This window comes from Mercenaria mercenaria, chromosome 9 (assembly GCF_021730395.1).
Source record: "Mercenaria mercenaria strain notata chromosome 9, MADL_Memer_1, whole genome shotgun sequence".
Lineage (NCBI taxonomy): Eukaryota > Metazoa > Mollusca > Bivalvia > Venerida > Veneridae > Mercenaria > Mercenaria mercenaria.
The window spans coordinates 76347349-76363852 of record NC_069369.1 but is presented as its reverse complement, the minus strand read 5'-3'; the positions used below and the strand labels follow the sequence as shown (position 1 = coordinate 76363852).

Below are 16504 nucleotides of genomic sequence, written 5' to 3'. Positions count from 1 at the left end.
ATTGAAAGTACAAGTTCATGTCAATCTTTCTTAGCTTGAGAATGGCATTAAAAGCCAATATAAAAATTGAGGATTATGTTCTGAAGGTGTAAGCTTAATCAACTTGAGTATAGTACTAAAACTGTTAACTTGGTGATAAAGTGTTCTAATCTTACTTGTCGCTTACATTTTGTGGGCTGAGCGCAAAACTGTCATTACTGTATATGTATAAAAAACAAGATACAATAGTTTCATGCTCAACCCTTGATTATTATGTCCCCCAACCCCCACACACTGGGGGAGATATACCATTTCCAATCAATAACTTGAGAATAACTTGACCCAGAATATTGAAACTTCATAGGGTGGTTGGTCATGCAAAGTAGATGGCCCCTATTGATTTTTGGGTTACTCTGTTAGAGGTCAAGATCACAGGGGCCTGAACATTGAAAAGCATTTATGATCAATAACTTGAGAACCACTAGACTGAAAATGTTTTAACTTCATAGGATGATTGGTCATGCATAGTAGATTACCCCTATTGATTTTTGGGTCACTGTTAAAGGTCATGGTCACAGGAGCCTTAACATTGAAAACCATTTCGGATCAATAACTTGAGAACGACTTGACCCAAAATGTTAAAACTTCATTGGATGATTGGTCATGCAAAGTAGATGACCCCTATTGATTTTTGGGTCACTCTATTAAAGGTCAAGGTCACAGGGGCTTGATCATGTAAACTAATTTCTGGTCAGTAACTTGAAAACCACTTGAGCCAGAATGTCGAAACTTCATAGGCTGATTGGTCATGCAGAGTAGATGACCTCTGTTGATTTTGGGGTCACTCTAATAAAGGTCATAGTTGCAGCAGACAGAACAGGGAAATCCATTACTGGTCAATAACTTGAGAACCATTTGACCTAGAATTTTCAAACTTAATAGGGTGATAGGACTTACAGAGTAGATGGCCCCTATTGTTTTTGGGGTCACTCATCAAAGGTCACAGCAGGCTGAACATAGAAAACACTTTCCAATCAATTACTTGAGAACACTTGACCCAGAATGTTGAAACTTAATAGGATGATTGGACATGCAGAGTAGAAGTCCCCTAATGATTTTGGGGTCACCTGATCAAAGGTCAGGGTCACAAAGCCTGAACATAGAATACCATTTCCAGTTCATAACTTGAGAACCACTTGGCCAAGAATGTTGAAACTTAGTGGGATGACAGGACATGCCAAGTAGTTGATCCTTGTTGCACTGTTCCACTAAATCTTCCTGTACGACTATGCATTGGGGGAGACATGCGCTTTTCTACAAAAGCATCTTCTTGGTTTGCTTGTTTTTTTGTCCAAATGTATTCTCAGTTGTCTGTTTGTTGATTATTTCTTTTAACTAATCAGGTCCTGATATACCATTGGCCAGTTTTGATTTGATTTTGTAAATATGATATTGTAGTGAATATGCATGATTTTCAAAATGACTGAAATAAAAAAATTTCAGTGGTGCTATAAGTAATTGTTTTCTGAGTCAGATTTAATAACAAGTGTAAGGTGGAAGTTTGTTACTGTTATACCCCCACAAACGAAGTAGTGATATAGGAGTGAGTTTGTTGGTCTGTTGGTTGGTCAATCGGTCGGTCGGTTCGTTCGTTTTCAAGGTTTCCGGAAAATATCTCATGAAAGGCTTGACAGATTTTAAAAATAAATTTGGTACACAGGTGTAACATCATAAAGTACAGGTGAAGTTTGACTTTGCCTACAAACCACCATTTTATTGGCCTAATTATTGGAAGAATAGTCTAGCTATTCTAACCATCCTGGCATCGGAGTCAGCTTCACACCTTGGTTAAAGATTGCATGCAAGTCCAAATGGCTAGCATTTAAAGGCATACCAACCTCACTGGGTCAAGTTCCATAACTCTGACATGTATTTTGGCCAAATTATGCCCCCTTTTGGACTTAGAAATTCTGGTTAAAGCTTTACAAGTTACTATCTCCAAAACTAATTCAGATAATGAATTGTAACTTCACATGTGTCTTTGGGGTTATAAAACTAGGTGTAAGCATTAAGTCCTATAACATGACATGCATTGTGGCCAAATTATGCCCCCTTTTGGACTTAGTAAATCCTAGTTAAAGTTTTGTGCTTGAGTACATATGGCTATCATTTAAAGGCATGTAGCTTATGTATGAATAAAAGTGTAACCTTTGCATTTTCTTGTTTCTTAGCCCACAAGACTATAATGGACTGAGTGTGAAGTTTTGAGAAGAATAGTATATTTCAAGAATGAAAAAAATTGTGGAATCAGTATGTGATCATGGTGATTTCATTGTATAAGATGAAAGTGTGATTTTACCCACAGTCCATCTGATTTAAAAGAATTAGTTCTGACCAGGTAGTTGTTGCTGACTTATAATCAGTGTAAGTTTGAAGCCTACTGGAGGTGTAGAACTCTTTCATGCGAGAAAGTTGTCCAGCTGGCTTGCAGAAGGCCGGTGGTCTTTTCTTCAATGTTGGTACATGCTGGAATGATAGTAAATATGCAGATGATAATCTGGAGTCTTACTCAAAAGGAAATGAAAATCCCAAAAAAGAGTTTTCAGTTATACGATGTACAGTTGTCAGAAGGTCAAGTAAAAATGTTTATAAAATACAGTTAGGACAGAAATAAGAAAAAAAAAATTGAATTGTGTTAGCTGATTATGTAATGGGCATTCAGTATTGCATTCAGAGCTAGAGCTTGTCAAGGCCGGTTTAGATCATTGAAGCTTAACATAATGAAGACAACAAATACAGTTTTTAAAAGTTCAATTTCCCAGTGAGCATGTTCTTAATTTGACTGAAGTCATATGTCCTCTATCACTGACTTGTATGGGCAGGTTGTGAGTTACTTATGGAAAACAAGTCTGTACTGGTGTAGAGACTGTAAACTGACTCCCACTTAAACTATTAATATAGTTGAATGTCAGACGATGCCATTGACCCATAAGTATGACCATGACATTTAAGATAGGTGCCCAGGTCTTGTGAGAGACACAAAGTCTGGCATTGAGTCAAAAGATTCTTGCCAGTTTAAAAAGAAAAAGATTGCTAAAGGTATGTCACTGTAACAGTTAGGCTAAGATCAGGCATGACCTTTATCTCTAAGTGTGACCTTGATCTGTCAGGGATCTTAGTCTTTCATGAGAAGTTATTTCTCATTCAGGCAAACATTTCTACCTACTAAAAGATTGTTCCATGCATGTCAAAGTTACGTCTCGGATAATATCTGATATAACCTAAATGGCCATCAAGCGCCAAAAGTCACAGGATGAGAAAAATGTGCAGCCAGACAGAGACTCAGACTTGGGGCGTCGCAATACTGTTCCAATGCTTTACCAGCTGAGCTACCTGGCCACTTTCACATTTTCTCCCTGTTCTAATAATCAAGTCCTATACCATGACATACTTCCCAGCTATATGGAATTCGTCCTTGAATTTCTGACAGGACAGGGAACAAAGTAAATTTGATCTTAGAGTATATTCAGTCATGGTCCCATGGTTGCTGCCAAATGTCAGAAGGTGAGAAAAAGTGCAGGCAGACCAGTATTTGACCCCATGGCCTCCGAATATCGTTCTGATGCTCTATCACCTGAGCTACCTGGCTGCCTACACATTTTCTCCACATTTTAATAATCAAAACCTATACTGTGACATACACCACCGCTGTATGAAATTCATCCTCGAATTCCTAATAGGATGGAGAACAAGGTAAATATGATCTCATGGACCCATGTTGTGTGCCAAATGTCACTGGGCAAGAAAAAAGTGCAGCCAGACGGGGACCCAAACCTGGGGCCTTGGAATACCTTCCGATGCGCAACAGATTTTACTGACCAAGCTACCTGGCTACCTACACATCTCCCAGTTTTAATATTCAAGTCCTATACTGCGACAGTTAGGTACATAACCCTAGCTCATTTAAGGAATTTCTAAGCCTTGGAAAACCAGATAAGTGACAGTGTTGGTGACAGAGGTAACCAAATGTCTTCTTAAAAAATCTTCAAAACAGGTAAGTTTTACTTAAAATTTCCACAGCTGGTTTATTTTCAACTATATTGGGGTTTTGCTTAAAAACTAGGAAGGACTTCTCCACTTGGAACAATAAAAACTAATTTTAACACTCATTGTCTGGGCTATGTGATGCTATGTCAGCGCTCACACCATGGTCAAAATTCATAAACAAGGGAAGTAACTTTTGAAAATAACATTGCATTTTGTGAAAGAGTTTTTTCCCTTAATCTAATACTTGTGTGGATTTTAGGGTATAGTTGATTGGTTGATAAATTTTTTATTTAGACCTGAATTTATTATTATTTAAATTTTCATATTCTTTTACTGAATGCAGACAAACATTTTGACAAATACTTTAAATGTTTGCTTTTTGTGTTATTTTTTTCTATGTCATCAAATGAAAATCGAGGCTATCCTTTTCAGACAAAATCAGTGTGTATGTATAAAGCATCAGAACAAGTAGGAGAAACTGTAAGTTTCTTTGTTTGGAAACATATTTTCCTTCCCATACAAGAAATGTATAGACCACCCGTGACAAATTTCCATTCATCCATCAGTGTACTCGACTCAACAATTTCTATCCAGTTCAAATGAGACTTGGCATACTTCATTAAAATGAAATGAATATGCGCACACTGATGGGACTTGCTTGACTGATGATTTTCTTTTTGAATTATGCCTCTTTTTTGGAACAGTCAAACCTCTATATCTCGACTTTGTCAGGACCAAGAAAAAAAGTTGAGATATCGAAAAATAGAGATAACCGAAGTAAGGTCAACTCCCGTACAGAAGAAAAAGGCCTGCTGCATACTCTTGCTGTGTACATACAGCGTATATGATGCGTACATGATGTGTACTGAAATCAAGGGCTTTAAATAGTACGCAGGATATACACCGCACATACACCGATAGTACGTTTGTAGTACACTTTTGACATGCAAATGAGCTCTGCCGCGTACTACTTGCTGCGTACATGCTGTGGACTACATAGTACACAGGATGTACGCTGGAGGAATTAAGTATGCGGGAAATAGTACGCAGCATGTACGCGGCACATACACTTTTCACATGCAAATGAGCCTGCGGTGTACTACCCCTGCGGCGTACATGCTGTGTACTCCTGCGGCGTACATGCTGTGTACTCCTGCCGCGTACATTCTGTGTACTCCTGGCCCGAGTCCTGCGGCGTACATGCTGTGTACTCCTGCTGCATACATGCTGTGTACTCTTGTAGCGAAACTGCTGTGATAATGTAAATTCCTTACCCCACCAACTTTCTTATGCAAATGCTGATCATTTGGACAGAAAAAAACAGAAAAAAGATAAGTGACATGCATCAATAAGTATTTACCCTTACCAAAATAATGTAGATTGATGTTATCAAATAAATTAGTATGCTTTTCTTCATCCACTTTTCAGTGAAATAAATCAATTTTTGTAGCATGTAATTTGGTAAACATCTGAAGAAAATGGCGTAACTGTATCAAGGGGAAACAACTTTAATGCAACTAAATATAAGTGTTATAAATTTCGAAGTATCTGCGGTGTACATGCAGTGTACTATTTTCTTGTACAAGTCCCTCCTGCGTACATGCAGTGTACTCCTTAAATTTTCAGAGTCTGTGCTGCGTACTTGAAGTGTACTAGTGACCTCCTGCGTACATGCTGTGTACTCGTCGAAATAGTACGCGGCATGTACGCGGCATGCGGTGTATGTAAAATGTACTCCTCTGGCGTACTACTGTGTTCGCGGCATATACACAGCAAATACGCAGCATGTACGCCACAGAGGCTTGCTTCTGTAAGGGCTTAGATCGGTAGGTGTGGGAATGAAGTTTTGTCTTGATAAAAACATGTTTTTTAGAAAAAAAACTGTATATTGACGCTGATGTTTTGTGACTTTGCACTGTTGAACCACTTCAACAGTGCTGTCTTAACATCTGGAAATTTTGCTAATCTCTCAACAAGCGCTTTGGCAAGTTCTTGACTCCCGCCCTCCAACATGACTCAGCAGTTTGACAATATTTAGAGATAGATCTAATCTGTTTTTGTAATTTTTCGTGAAGAATAAAATATCTGATGTGTCAGTAACAAAAACATGATGTTAATTGGACAGAATCTTCATTTCTTGCTGTTTATAAATTCGATTAAATTCACTCAATTTTGACACTTTTCAATACAGATTACTCAGTCCACGTGTTACGCAGCTTACTTTGGAAACAATTAATGACATATAATGCCAGTTGGTAATCAGAATCATTGAGTGAACAACCGCATGTGTTGTTTTTCGCACAATTGAGCAAATACAAACGCATGCAGTTTTTGCACCTCCTTTGGCAGACAGTTAATGTCCACTCGAGATAAAGGTTGTCCAAATAGAGTAAAGGACATCGGACATTATGCTAGGGATTTTGCCCTAAGTTCAATGCTAGTTCTTGACTTCAGTAGCTGATGGTTTTATATAACGGCTTCAAATACTGATAAATAAGTTATATTCCTATCAAACTGTCACAAAAAATAGTTTTATTTTATATTCGTTTTCTTGAAATTCGGACAGTTTGTAACTAAGGGTCATATTTTTGAAAAATTTAAAATGTGTGTTTTTAGTTAAAATAAGCATTGGTATTTAAGGTATGTCTACTATGAAATATTTGAACACAATAAATAAACTGATACCATGCAGATTATCAGTTTTATTGACATTTTTGAAAATAAACGAAACGGAAAAAATAAAAGTGGAACAAAACATTTGGTCTCTAACTGTACTTCAGTTATTTCCACCCGAGTGCCCATGATAACACTGATGCATTGATCATATCCTATTGTTCGTTTTCTATACATCTATTGCTATACTGTATTTATACCATGTACAATACTGACGAGTGCCCATGATAACACTGATGCATTGATCATATCCTATTGTTCGTTTTCTATACATCTATTGCTATACTGTATTTATACACATGTACAATACTGACCGGGCATTATGTGGAGGATTATTATTGAATACATGCAGTGGTGTAGCTGGCCATACATTGGTGTAGTTGGCTTTTTTCAGTTGAAACGGAGGGGTGCAGGAGACTGCCTATTCCACTGCGGGTTCAGGGATGCCTTACTTTTAGCATTTTATATCAGTGGAACTTCACTAGCTAGTATCAACATTTATATAGATATTCTTGGGGTGTCTGTGTTTGTTCTTTGAGGTCCTTACTAGTATTTCGGTTGGCTTCGATATAAGTTTCAGACGTGTGAGCGAATTGATGTTAATTCTGGGGGTGTCAGTGTTAGTTATGGGCGAGTCAGTATTAGTTCTATGGGTGTCAGTGTAAGTTCTGGAAGCAATTAGGTTAGTTAATGAGATGGTGTCTGGTGTAGTTCTGTTAGGGTATAGGATCCTGGGTCGAATAAAAGCAAATGTTGCTCTTAAAATGCATTCTAAGTTCGCTTCAACTGTGTCCTACAAAAAGTAAAAAAATGCACCTAAGTGGCACTATTCCCATAGAAGTTCGTCTGTATTTCTTTGTCATGTTTACGTCGAAGACACATATGTAATATGTCGAAGCCACTTGCTTGGTTCTTGACTTATGGCAGATGCAGTTGTCTCAATCATGATAACACTCAATCGACGGACTTAGACTGTCAAGAGGTAACAGATCTGATTGAAAAATTCATAAGATATACTAATAAGGATCTGTCTGCTTTCTAGCTTCACTTTCTATGTCCCTTATTTATTTAGTTTAGTGTTTTCTGTGCTTGAAATATTTACAAAAATGAATAAAGCTGTATATATGTAAGGTTTAGGAAACACATGCAATAAGTGTCAAATATTTTTAAAAATTTATTTGCTGACACCCTGTACGTAGTTTTTTTCAATTTTAAACACTTTCCCACCTGTGACCAAGTGCCAATTTTGCAGCATACATATATAATAATAATTTACAAAGGCATGTGAACTATTTTGTTGCGTCACTGGTGGGAAAGATGTTTAAGACGTAAAAATGATTTATGTTCATATTTTAATAGAAAAGAGAATGAGAAATGCCTACAAAGTCTTCTTTTTTGTTCATAAACTTGTAAAATGAAGTCGCATTTATCAAGAAATGGTCTTCAACTATCATAACTATGCAATTTCAGAAGTCTATCCCTATGTCACGTTTTCCTTAATCGGATAGGCAATCTGAATACGAAAATGTCCGAGGTCCTTTTAAAGTTTTGGACTGAAAATTTAGTCGAGATAACGAAAAATTCAAAATGAAAAATCTAGATATCCGTGGTTGATTTATAAATTGATTTGTAAATTAAGAAGGAAAAAAATCGGGACCTGGAAAATCCACTCGAGATATCGAAATAACCGAAGTTGAGATATCGCGATTTGATTTTATATTATTCTATCAAGCATTTTCAGGGGTCGTATGTCATACAATATTGACATAATTCTTTTCTTGGTGTGTTTTACCTATACTTTATAAAGGAAGCACCAACAGTTCGTGTAAAATTTGCCATTAAACATTTACATAAATTACCTAATAATTTTAAAATTTTGCAATGAAAATATATAGCGTCGAAAAGACCAACTTACATTTTACCTTTACACTATATATATATATATTGACATTATTCATACATTTACAGATAACATTAAGAAACAGTTTTCAACAAACACAGTTACGATGTTACAAATTTCTGACAGAAAGGCATATAGAAAATTGCATAAATATATGCTTGTTTGTATTAGTTTATTTACTCGTTATTTATTATTATTACTATTTAATTTGGAACCTCATTATCAAATCTTTGTTTCTTTTTCAGCTGTGTTGATCTGGTTGATAAGGCTACAATGCTAAATGTTAAAGAACAACCAAGCTTGCATGTAATACAGAAGTATACTAAGGCAGGTACTGTTTTGATTTCAGATTTATTTATAATCCATGGCATATAAGGCCTAAAAAAAAAATCCTTTGTTTCCGGTAACATGCTCAATAAAATTAGGGTAGGTAGGTCGGAATTTTTTTTTTATTAAGTGGGACTTTTTGGAAATTATTTTTATGTCAAAAAATGAATACAAATAAGGGGGTTATACCTTTAGAGCATCAGTAAGTTGATTTCTAACATCACTGACCATGTTTAAAGCAGAAAAGTGCAGTTTTGCAACTTTTTGACAAAAACTTGAAAAAAAAATTCTCCAAGGCAATAATAACATTTAGGGTCGGGACAAAAATTTAGGGTAGGTCGGGATACCGGTAACGAACAATTTTTTTTTACGCCTAATATGCATGTGGATAAAACAAAGTGAAGTAATGAAACAGTCACAAAATCAGTATTGTACAAAATAGTGTGCAAAATGCAGTACCATGTCTGACTAAGAAAAAATAAATTGGACCATTCACGCTAGAATAACCAAAAATGAAAGGGAGACAACTAAAAAATAACTAATGCATAAATAATGACAGAGTATATTCTCCCAAATATTGCCTATTAATTGACTTGAATACTAATGTTCTCCCTTATACCACATATGAACCTCAATAATGGGGATCCAGAACATTTACATGTTACACCAGAAAAAAACAATATGTTATAATTAACTTCTACACAGTCATAATATACAACTTTATACCCAAAACTGAAGAATGTTTTCTTATACCTTTGTGTAGACAACTCCAGCTCAGTGGTAGTTTCACTAAATTAATGGTACACTGCATTAATTAACAATCTTATTGGATCTTTAGGAACACAAGGCCAGTTAAAACTCCATACAAAACTTTTTATGTCCCCACTAACTTCATTCATCTGTCTTTCATTGCTCGAAAAAGTAGGTAGAGACATGAAACTTTACAAAACTGTTTATCAGCCCAAGAAGTTTTGCACTACTTGTTTTGCTGCTTTAACTTGGTAAAAGATCTGAATTTATACTTTTAATCTTGTCTTGTGTGCTGCTTGAAAAGTATATGACCTAGAAACATGATGCTTTGCAGAAATTTGAAATTTGAATTAGTAAAAGCAGAGTTACTGCCACTGAATCAGTTCTTGCACCTTTAAACCTAGTTAGCATGGTGCTTGAAAATGATTTGACCTAAAGACATAAAAATTTTGCAGAAAATTAATGTTATTAGGCATGTGAAGTTGTGCACATGGAGTTTAAGATAAGGGTCACTTAATTACTTTTTTTAAAAAAAAGCAGTATCTGCTCAAAAACTTCATAGTTAAGATTGGTCTCTTGAATCGTATCTTGTCCTATAGGTATTTTATACGAAAACCAATGTTTGGATAGCATATGTCATCATAAGGGTCAAGGTCATCATATGTAGGTTTTGTGGTCTTCTTTCCCACCTATTTCACGTTAAAAAATGGCCATGATATATCAGTTTCACAAACACAGCAAAGCTGCACCTGTTTGTGATAATAATGACAATTTGTTCGAAAATTTCTTTAGTCGATCATCAATCAAAAACTTTTCATTTAAATGGGTAGATAACATATAACCATGTTTGAATTCAGTTATAGATAGTTATCATATTATTTATTTTCCAACTGTTTGTATGAAAATTAAATTGAAGAGTTGTAAAACATACGTTTCATTCGGAAACTTCCCCTGAAGCATGTCTGTTTGCAGTTTTTGTTAACAAACTTTTATTGAAAATCAAATACCATGAGTAGTTTGATTACTGATAATAAAAAATGTAAATGATTTTAAAAGCATGTTCAATTTACCATGTATCATAATTGGTAATTTAAATGGCGATGATATTTCATTCATATCTATTTTGGTTGAAAATTGATGAACTTTGTCTACTGTATCGTGAAATTACTTTCTTTGCTGTATTTAATAGATGACAAAATTGAATTTATACAACTTTCACCTCTCAAATTATATTTGAATTATAACATTTACTGTTTTTATGGCAGTATATAGACATGTATTCCAGTTTTCTGTATAAAGTACAAGCTTCCTATGCCTTACACCAATGACAAATTTTTTCAGGTTCTTCCTGGCTTTTGTCAGTGCTGTTGTTGATGGTGCATTATCCCTTGCCCTGCTAAATTTCTATAGTGAACTTGTCCATCTTTCAGTTTGGACAGTACCATTAACTGTTAAAAGGGGTGCATACCAAAAGGTTACTGACTGAATGGCAAACAGTGTAGATCATGATTAGACTGCAGTCTGATCATGATCTGCTCTGGTTGCAAAGGCAGAATCAGTCATGTCCGGCATGTTAAAGGTTAAACACTAACTTGTCTTATATATTGTTTGATGATAATTAGCCCACACTGGAGTGATGTGAGCTGTTAGTTTGACTTAATGAAAATCATGTTTCCCTGACAGTGTTATGTGCACAGAAAGACACAAGACACACTACTAGGCATCAGGTAGAGCTGCTGATTTTCTCAAATCGGCACTATTGTTTTTGCTCAAGGTTGTAGACCCCATGATGACAGTTGACTATTTCCATTTGATAGCATATCATTGCATGCTATTTCAGAATTCTTCGACAGTTTCAGAAAATAACTTTTCCTTAACAACCAGAGAAAAGTATAATTCAGTTGATAGATTATACCTTTACATATTCTATTGTTAGGTAGATAAACTAAGAACTTAAAAATGTAACAGAACATGTGAAAATGTATGCACATATAAAAAACAATGTAATAGCTTTCTCTTAAGTTTAAAACATGTAGCAAATCACTGAATTGCTTCATCAAACGGGTTTTAACAGACACTTAATACTTCGCATAGTTTTATACCTCATGTTTATATTAACTAGAATGCAAAATAAAATAAATCACTTAAATTGATTTGCCCGTTTTCTTTTAGAAATATGAAGACATTAATTTTGAAGGATGATTATAGTTTACCCTTGAATGAAGCTGTTTTTACCCCATTACTTGAGCTTCGCTGGTCACCAATGCTGTCAACAGTTTGCCGATAATGTGTCCACTGCCCGATCAATAGCTGACCATTCGTAATTGATGTTGAAACTTGAACGGATCGTTTAAGCCCCAGCGAAGCCCTTTGCAAATGTATTTTGCACGACAAAACTCCCATAAAAAGTAATGTCGATATTTATGAATAGATGATGCTTTTATAAGGCGGTTAACAAAACATATTTTGAAATCGTCGACATCGGGGTCTTTAGTAATTTGACCAATCAGCATGGATAATCCATCACGGGAAATTAATAACTTGGGCTTCGTTACTTTCACTGCAGGATGTCTTCTATTCTAAAGATTTGTTAAAATGAAATTCTTCTCTCGAATGAGGTGTGAGATTTAGATATCGCCAGTCGACTTTATTTCGAACAAAGACATTTTGAGTTTATTTAAATTTGACAGTTGATATATTACCATTTAAGATTCTATTCACCTTTACTTTTAGCTGTTTATACAAAACACCCAGCAGGACGCTGCCTGTATCGGATGGAAACTATTGGAATCATTTCATAAATTAAATAGATAGTATCTAGTGTGAAATTGCACCCAAACAGTTTAAAGTTAACGTCATAAACACGCTTATTGTGCATAATCCAAAGACCGTAATACATGTGTATACATATATGAAATGAATATATTCATATGATATTTTCATCAATTTTATTTTTGCAATGTACTTTAAACCAATATTTCTCCTTTTCTTCAAATAAAAGTCCACATTTAAAGTTTCATATAATTCTTGTGAAAAGCACTAAACCAACTTTCTTTTCCTCATCCAACCTTTTCTCTTGCTTGTGTGGCATATTTTCGGTAATTTTAACATTTTGCAAGATGTTTTTCATCATATCATTACCATATTATTGGCTGCCTTTTTATGTTATAAACATATTTTTTCTTGTTAATTTTACTGTCAGCTATCATCTTGATGATTTAAACATGCAATTCTTTGTTTTAGTACCATTTCTTATAATAAATTTTGAAATTTAAGAGGAAATTCTAAAGATTCTGGTGGTATTTTTGAACTGCTGCATATTTTGTTTGAAACAATGCAGTAACTGCTAGTTTACTACAAAACGGATAAACGGGTAAATTTCTCTAAAGTTTGATACCGTTTAACCTTCTGTTACTGCGAGGAGTGTCGCATATTTATCTTCACATGTGAGGATAAAGTTCTGAATTTCCTAGTCAGGTGTTCAAGAATGGTAAATAAGAACTGAAAATTTTGTAACCCCAAAGGCAGAGTATTCTAGAGATCCCAACACTTGTTTAGCTATGATTGCAGAAAGTTATAACTTCCCATCAATATTTTTTGGCAATATCTTTCATTATTGGAATAGTACATTTGTCGAGTTTCTTACATTGTTAAACAAAAATTGTGTTAATAAATTACTAAAATTTCAACAAAACCAAATAGTGCAAAGACATCACTTATCTCATATTTCAAACGACAACTGTTGATTTCTCAGACTTCCAATCATAAATACATTCCTTCCCCATGTAGAAAATACTGATAACATTAAAAAAGCACCATTAACATTATAAACAAACGATCTGATAGAAAGTTATCTTATTTCAAAACATTTGCCGACTTGATCAATCGTGGTCAAATCAACAGACGCTTACTACAACAAGATCTCATTCAGTTGCCACGTGATGTTGGCGAGATTTGCTCTATATGCCTTTCAAGTTGCCGATCTATTTATTTTTATAGCTCTTTGGCTTATCCAATATGTTTCTTGAAATGGTTACTGCCGTATTGTACAGGACATGTTAGATAAACTAATATTACATCAAATCTTCAAAGCTCCATGATGGTTCATGTTGCTGACTTCAAATCACTTGCCTCTCACTGATCTGGGTTCGAGCCTCACTCTGGGTGTTGAATTCTTCATGTGAGGAAGCCATCCAGCTTGCTTACAGAAGTAGATGGTTCTACCCAGATAAGATAAATTCATCATAATGCACAGAGAGGCACCTGGGGTAAAGATAAGGAAGAACTTGTGGATATGTATTTACATTTGGCTGCTTTATAAGTAAATGTGAAGTCCAGCTGCTCCTCCCTCCACACACATTAAACAGCCACATGTTTTTAACCATGTCCAGAGGGTATTAAACCACATAATTTTATTTCATTTATATATACTAGAAAACAGAGAAATTGCAAAACTACACGTAACACATTAGAAAGCGTGCTGCAAAGAATATGGTTTCACTTAATTTGGTGCAGATTGTTTCATATTGCAAAATAATGACATATATAGTGCATATAGTCCCTGGTACATGAGGAATAATTAGATGTAAATTGCATTAGTGATATGTGCCGGATCTCCTTTGATCTCGCCAATGCATAGTCTATAGGTGCAAAAGGTGTACTGATACAGCATGTGTTACGAGACAGTGAGCATTAGGATGTTGATATTTTTGTTTCAAAAATAAGATTTTGAAAAAGACCTGCGGTTATTGGTTTTGATGCTTCTTGATTATCATGCTGGCAGATGGACATTCGGGCAGTGATAGTGGATGGACATTTGTCTTTTATCTGGGCTTGTACTACATCACTTACTGTTGGTTGGTTTATGCATTACTGCTCATGTGACATTATGTTTTTGCACAAATGATTACTGCAATAAGACAGTGATTTCATGCATGTAATTTTTTAGCTTACCTGTCACATAGTGACAGGCTGAGCTTTTGTGATCACAATTTGTCCATCATCCGTCCGTCTGTCGTCCATTCACAATTTCTTGTGAACACGATAGAGACCACATTTTGCAATCATCTTTAATCAAAATTGCATACAACTTGTATTGGCATAATATCTCGATTCCTTTTGAAAACTGGCCATATCCCATCATGGGTTCCAGAATTATGGGCCCTTAAAGGGCCTAAATTTGCTATTTTTGGCTTGTGAACATGATAGAGACCACATTTTGCAATCAACTTTAATCAAACTTGCACACAACTTGATTGGCATAATATCTCGATTCCTTTCGAAAACTGGCCAGATCCCATCATGGGTTTCAGAGTTATGGGCCCTTAAAATTTGCTATTTTTGGCTTGTGAACACGATAGAAACCACATTTTGCAATCAACTTTAATAAAACTTGCACACAACTTGGGTTGGCATATTATCTTAGTTCCTTTCGAAAACAAGCCAGATCTCTTCATGGGTTCCAGAGTTATGGCCCCTTAAAGGGCCAAAGTTTGCTATTTTGGCTTTTGCAGCCATATAGAGACTTCATTTATGGTTTGATTTGATACAAACTTGCAAAATATCTTCAACAACAATAAATCTTAGATTTCATGATGAACCTTTCAGATTCAATCATAGGTTCCGGAGTTACGGCCCCTTATTGACCCCGGAAAGAGACAAAATTTGTTAATTTTTACCTTGTGAACACGATAGAAGTAACATTTTATATTTGATTTTAACCACACTTACACACAACTTAAGTCACAATAAGATCTCAGTTACTTTTGAAAACCGGCTAGTTTCCATCTTGGGTTCTGGAATTACTGCCCCTGAAAGGGGCAAAATTTTCAAGTTTGGCCCTTTCAGCCATATAGAGGGTTCATTTATGCTTTGATTTGATACAAACTTGCAGAGAATGATTATCTTGATGATTTCTAGGCCTGATGGAAACTGGGTCATGCCAGGTCAAAAACCAGGTCATCAGGTCAAATCAAAGGAAAAGCTTGTCAACAATCTTGACGCCACATTTATGACCCTATCTTCATGAAACTTGGTCAGAATGTTTATCTTGTTGATTCCTAGGTAAGATTGAAACTGGGTCATATGGGGTCAAAAACTAGGTCACCTGGTCAAATCAAAGGAAAAGTTTGTTAACACTCTTGTTAATTTGATGTGCATAAAACTTGGTCAGAATGTTTGTGTGCATGAAATATAGGGTGAATTTTTATCTGGATCATGTAGGGTCAAAAACTAGGTCACCAGGTCAAATCAAAGAATAAGCTTGTTTACACTTAGGAGGCAATGTTTTTGGTCCAATCTTAATAAAAATTGGTCAGAATATTTGTCTCTAAGAAATCACTAGGTAAAACATGTTTACACTGTTATTGTATGTTACTCAGGTGAGCGACTTTTTAAAAAATAACGCTGTGTTTAGCCCAGAACTTTGTCATGCATTTAAGTATTTTTCAAATAGACTGGTGCCACAAATGACTACCATAACAAAATGTGTCATGTTCATGAACTATGTTGCTGCTGAAAGGTCAAGGCCATGGTTGTCTACTTTTGTTTGTCCAGTTCAGAACGTTGTTGTACATGGTGGAAGTTGGAAATACACAAATTCTGTGCCTCTACGACACATGGAGAAGATGAAACACAATCAATCATTATATTCAAGTAACTGTGACTGCACTTTACCATAAAGTCATTTTACTATTTTCTTGAAAATATTGTATGTAAATATATGACCTTTTTCATCAGATATTGTTTGTCATTAAAACTGAATTCACAATATGAACATTGCAATATCCTTTGGAAATATTTCTAGTACCTGTTTAAAACATAGAACAT

General features: G+C 35.2%; 1 protein-coding gene across 1 annotated transcript in view; it reads left to right on the top strand.

Annotated features, from left to right (window-relative positions):
* The first annotated feature begins 8844 nt into the window (after positions 1-8844).
* Positions 8845-16504, top strand: part of LOC123547508 (tenascin-like) — a 75146-nt gene continuing 67486 nt past the window's right edge. The window contains exon 1 of the mRNA XM_053551761.1: positions 8845-8930. The gene's annotated coding sequence lies outside the window, so the exon portion shown is untranslated. The remainder of the gene's footprint in view (positions 8931-16504) is intronic.